The sequence below is a fragment of the Nannospalax galili genome, unplaced genomic scaffold (assembly GCF_000622305.1).
Source record: "Nannospalax galili isolate Female #2095 unplaced genomic scaffold, S.galili_v1.0 scaffold186, whole genome shotgun sequence".
NCBI lineage: Eukaryota > Metazoa > Chordata > Mammalia > Rodentia > Spalacidae > Nannospalax > Nannospalax galili.
The window spans coordinates 10,724,363-10,730,653 of record NW_008358774.1 but is presented as its reverse complement, the minus strand read 5'-3'; positions in this window follow the sequence as shown (position 1 = coordinate 10,730,653).

The window sequence follows — 6,291 nt, the reverse complement described above, 5'->3', positions numbered from 1 at the left end:
TGTGATGGTGACCCTTCTCCAGTGACCTGATTTCAATGAGGGCATGAAAAATGGAAACCCATTGTTCATGTGTCATCGAATCTCTTCAGGGGAGGGTGCCAGTGAAGCAGCTGTGGTGATCAGCGTGAAACCGTCTTAAACGCAGATCTCCCTCAAAAAAACTACAATTGGGAAATGCAGAGGGACTGAGTTTGATTCCCAGCAACATGGTGGCTAACAACTGTTCATAACTCCAGTTCCAGGCGAACCAAATACCCTCTTCTCACCTCCATAGGCATTGTACAACATGGGTGCACTTACATATGTGCAGGAAATACACTCACACACATAAAATTTTTTTAAAAAACTATAGTTGCCACTGTCTCATTGGAAATGCAACTGAAAGGTAACAGGGAAAGTTTACATTCCTGCCTGGATTTTGGATCACTGGAAATTATGGCCTGCAACCCATCCTGTATGACCTCCAAATACCATGTAATATAAGTTAGGCCATCTTTTCTTGAGTCTCTGCATATAACTTTATACAAGCCAGCTCATTCTTACAGGTAAGTACTTTTAAGGGTATGGGCTTGCAGTGGTGTGTGGATTTGGCTCACAGAAGCAATGCATGAGTTCTGTACTCTGTGTCAGCACACTGCTAGCTTGAAACCAGCATGGCTGGAATATTTTAAATCACCAAAAATAGCAAATGACACAATCCGGGTCTTTTTCCTCCTTTGCTATGGCTGGCTGTCCAACACTTAGCAACATACCACATCCCTGGTTTTAGGGAAGATGACAAGGAGCAAGCGCACAAGTAGTGGTGCTTCGGCAGAACCACTGATGGCGTGGGAGATGGGAAAATGTCAGAAAACAGGTTTGCAAAAAACAGAGGTCCAAGGCAAAAAAAATGCCATCACCAGGCCAGTGAGATGGCTCAGGGGTTAAAGACACTTGCTGCTCAAGCCTGAAAACCTGAGTTCAACTCAACAACCCCTGGAACTCATGTAAGAGTAGAAGAGAATTAACTCCTCAAAGCTGTCCTCTGTTCTCTACACATGTGCTGTGGCACAAACACATACATGCGCGCACACACACACACACACACTAACAATGAATAAAAAATAAAGCTTAAAAGAAAGGAAAACCATCACCCATTATACAGCCGTTTCTCTCACACTATCTGCTGTGCTCCACCTCAGACTGCAGAATCCCCATCCCACTTGCCTGGAGCATCCATTCCTATATGCTTACCTTAAATTCATATCACCCATCCCCAAAGGCTTTCATAAAAGCACACATCAAGCTCCACCCAGGCGGAACTTGCATACTATGAATTAAATAGTCTGGCTAGAGTGTAATACCACATATCTGCAAAATTATTTGAATTTTTATTCAAAAAGTTTTTACAAAGACATATCATTGTTCCCTACAAACTATAAGAAAACTATTTTTCATTGGGAAAAGATAGAGATTTTCTAGTAGACTCTCAGTGCTTAGTGTATTATTTTTATCTCTTGAATAATTGCATTCTTGAGATGTTAAAAACAATACAAAGTTTCATGTGCAACTATGAAAGGCAACCTGATCTATACTTGAGATGACAGGTATGACTTCCAATTATTTTTCCTCCTTTGTTTATTAGAAAGTAAAAAATGTTTATGATACCAGAAAAGTAGGAAGCGAACAGCAGAGCAGTGACAGGCCTGGGACATTAACGCAGGTGTAGTGCTGGCTCTCGTGAGTCTTTATCTACAGAACTCAGGCAAATTTCCAGTATACCTTTATTTTGAAAATCTTTGGGTCAGATTCCAATCACCCAAAAGTGATGGAGGGGCAAAGACTGAAAGAATTCCTGCACTAATTGATTATTTTGTAGCCAAGAGCCAACAGGTTGGTTTTTAATGAAATTATCCCCTATAGAGGCCACTTCTATACACTATAATGATGGAAGTGGACAGTTCTAATACATTTAATAATAACTAAGATCAGCTATATTCCACCTCCATAGCTTCCAAACCATAATGCGGGAGGTTGCCTTAAGGGCTGCAATTCTTCATTCCCCCCATAAAACTGCAATTCTTCCCATCCTCCCTGAGCCTGAAGTTTGACACTATGGCTTGCTACATGAGTTATGTGTGTATCCCTGTGCCCAGGATACCTCACAGAAACAACGTGAGATAGGAAAGACTTACTCGGCTTGTGCTTTGAGTAGTTTTTGATCCATCAGGGCAGAGAAGACATAGCAGAGGTCATAGTAGCAGGAGTGTGTACCAGAGGCCTCCTCATATGACAGTGAACCAGCAAGCAGAGCAGCTGGTGCCAGAGGCCAAGCTATACCCTGGAAGCCTTTCTCTTAGTGACCTATTTCCACCATCTGGGCTCCACCTCGTAAAGGTTCCACAGTCTCGCCAAATAGCCACCAGCTGGGAAGCTAGAATTCAAACCATGAGCCTGTGAGATTCAAGCCATAATGCTTCCCAATAATAAAACATGCAGAAGATCTAGCCTGCTTCCATTCACTGTCCTGGGCTTCTTGCCATCACCGCACATGCCTGAGCTACACTACCTAGCTATTTCTCTGCCTCCAGATAAAACCAAGTGAGCTAAAAACATCATCAGTGAAAAATGTGTTTAATATACCTGATATCAAATAATGAAGCTTAGAGATGTAATGAACTATAGGGCACTGGCTGTTTCTCTTTGTGACCCTGTGGCTGATTAGAAGTTACGGTTCACTATTACTGCCCAGCATCTCCAGGGAGGATCTTACCATTCACTGCCAACCTAGCAAAAAGATCAAAATTCATAACATGGAGTATGTTTATAATGAATGTGTACCATTTTCACACCATTGTAAAGTCAGAAGATTGTAAATCAAATCATTATAGTTGGGGACCTTCTATATTTCCAGGAGGAAAAAGATGCACATAAAATAGAGTTGCTCCAGATACAAGGCTCTGACCAAGCCAGTTCAGGGCAAAGCCAGCCACACATACATGAGCAGGCCTAGGCACGATAACTGAGGTAGCTCAGCTCGCACACTTGTAAACTACAATACCATGTGATAATTATAAGAAACTCCGTTCTAAGGAGTTAGTGATATGAGATCACTAACATACACATATATAATATTACTCTTTTGCACTTTTAATTCTTGAAAAGTGAAGTGTTTTACATGCACAAAGAGTTTCCTGGTCAATCCATAAGTAATTTTCAGCCAGCATTTCCATTTTACATAGGGCAGCTTCCCTAGGAATCAACACAGCCATAATACATCTGCTGAATCTTTGAATTAGCTCAGTACAAGAAACAATGGTGGGTCAGGCATGTGGCACAGCACTTGGAAAGCTGAGGTAAGATGATCACTGTTAGTTCAAGGTCAGCCTGGTCAGCAAGTATATATAGTAAGACCCTGTTCAAAAGAGAGGGAGAGGGAAGAAGCAAGGAAGGATAAAAAGGAAGGAGGAAGGGAGGGACAGAGGGAGGGAGGGAGGGAGGGAGGGAGGGAGGAAAGAATCACTGATGAACCCTAACATCTGAGACCACAAAATGAACTAAGTTCACAGCCATCAAGGGCAGGACATGCCATAACAAAGGGCCTGAGTCTCTGCCAAATGTGTCCGAAGTCCAATTGCATTCATTCTGAGTTCTAACACAGAAGCTTCTGCTTGTAAAGATTCATTATGTTTTATAAAACTTGAATTTTAGAAAAGAATTCAAATATTCTGATGACATAAAATGTCAGAAGATTTTTAAACAGTTAAGAAAATTAAATTGAGAATTAATCCTTAAATCCTAGAAGAAAACACAAGAAATAGCAGAATATATTTTTATATTAAAAGCGTGAAGATTGGGTTGCTTTTAGCTATCAGTAAATTTTGACCAACTTGTTTACCCTTCTCCATAGCTGCTGCAATTTTTCTTTGCCCAGTTTCCCGGGTAGTGTTATGCATCCAGGGGTTGAGTGGAAAAGAGCTGTGTCACTCTGGAGGCTGTGGAGTGATCCCAGAGAGCAAATATGAAAGATTAATTTTAAAGAATTCTTCTTAGACAATTTTCTGCATAAACATGCTTTTTATATTCAAAACCCATAGTAATTATATCAATGATAGAATGACAATCTTAATCATCTCATGTTAATCTTTCCTTGTAGATAAGCCTTACATATTTTTCTTTATAAAAGTTATCTTTATCCAGCAAAACCTTGATAAATCCATGAGATTTTTCTAACAGTTGTTTGTAAGGATTTTAAAATATTGCTTTCTCTCTTTAAGAAAAAACTATGAGGGACTGGAGTGATGGCTCAGTGGTTAAGAGCACTGGTTGCTCTTGGAGAGGACCCAGGTTTGATTCCCGGCACCCACATGGCGGTTAACAACCATCCGTAACTCCGGTTCCAGGGGAATCCAATGCCCTCTTCTGACCTCCGTGGCCACTGATATGGGTCCACTTACATACATGCAGGCTATACACTCATACACATAAAATAAAAATAATAAATATTTTTTAAAATACTATGGGGCCACCAAGATGACTCAGTAGGTAAAGTGCTTGCTGTACAAGCCTGCCACCTCAGTTCAACCCTGGATCCCATGGTAGAAGAAGAGAAAGTTACCTCTGACCTCCACATTCTCACAGTGGCACATGTACACACACACACCATACATGTACACAAAACAGTAATAAATAAGATAAAACTTTTAAGAGAAAAAACTGTTAATGACTGTTTTTATAGGGAAAGGTATAAAATGATAAGACATGGCTCAATGTTCTTTACAAGTTTAAAGTCATTTAATTTCCTCAGCCACCCCATGTGTCAGGTACTGGTATCCTTTTCCTTTCATAGCAAAGGAGGTGGGTATAGAATAGGTTGGTAGGTTACCCACAATTACAGAGCTAGTAAATGATTAAAAAAAAACAAAAAAACAGAATTTAAAGTTGGAATATTGGCTCCAGAGTCTTCATTCAGACCAGGTCTGGCCTGGCTGCCTGACCTGTATTCTCCAATAATATAAGGCTGCCTGGCCTGCCCCTTTCAGACTGAGAGCACTAACACTAAACATAAACCTTGAAACCAGAGGGGCAGGGAGCCTGTTATGTACAAAGCACTGTGCATTTGGAACCAAAAGTGCTTCATCAAAGTCAACAGAATCCCTGCCTTCCATGAGCTTAGAGTCTAGTGCTAAGCTTTTCTTCCTCATAAGTTACTCATCTCAGGAATGTTGCCACAATGATGGAAATCTGACACACCTTTGACAATTCATCCTTTCCGGTAAAAGCTCAGCCTTGTTTGTTCCATCAAAACCATCTTTATCAATGTCTCTGACAGTCTCAATGTTGCTAAGTCCAAAGTCCAAAGGACACATAGCCAAGTAACCTGGAGTCTCTGATTCCATTCTGCCTCACAGAGCATCGTTTGCGGGCTGCTCTGCTTTGCCAGGCTCCAACTCCAGTTGCTGGCATGCCCAGTGACCCTGCTGATTCCTCATCTAACTGCACACCCTCCTCCAAATTGATCTTCTCACAGATCCCCTAGATACAGGTGACTCCCAAGCAGACCTAACATTTCCTACCTTTTCATTTATCTCTGGGCCCTACAAATAAACAGAGTTACATTAAAAGTTGTAAGAGTTCATTTAAGCAAGCAGTAATTCATGAACTAGCAGCAGCCAAGCCATGAATAGCTTGGGCACCAGGGGGGTTTGAAAAGAACAAATGCAGAAACAGAACAAAGAAATTATCTGATTAGAATTTCAACTGTTGCCTTTTTTGAACCACTTTGGAGGAAAGTTCCTGATAAGATAATTAATGCTCAGCTGGTCCTTTGTGATTCCCTGGGCTTATGCTTGGTTTTGTTGACACAGGAACCCAGGGCATTGATGCTGCCTCCAGTCATCAGTCTCCCATTTAGTCCTCTTAGCAAAAGCAATCAGGCATCAATACATTGGGTGGAATTTTATGCCTGTAACTTGAACAGAGAAGTGGTTGTTAATTTCATACCTTCTCTAGCATGCAGATTAGCAGCAAAAGACAGGAGAAAATCAATCACAATTGTTTCCCAGGGAACAGGCCCCTATATTAAAACAGTGATTCTAAAGTATCTGTATATTACTTTAACCTTTAAGATTTTATCTCAAACCATAAGTTTAATGCTTATCAGAAGACCGAAAGCAGCTAAGGGTCTGACCAGTAATGAACTTTCTTTGTCATTGTTTTGAGGTTCTAATTAAGGTTTTCAACAGAAGTGTTGAATTCTAACTTTTTCCCTAAAAATGAACATGAGGAATCTCCTCTCAGATATAACAAAAC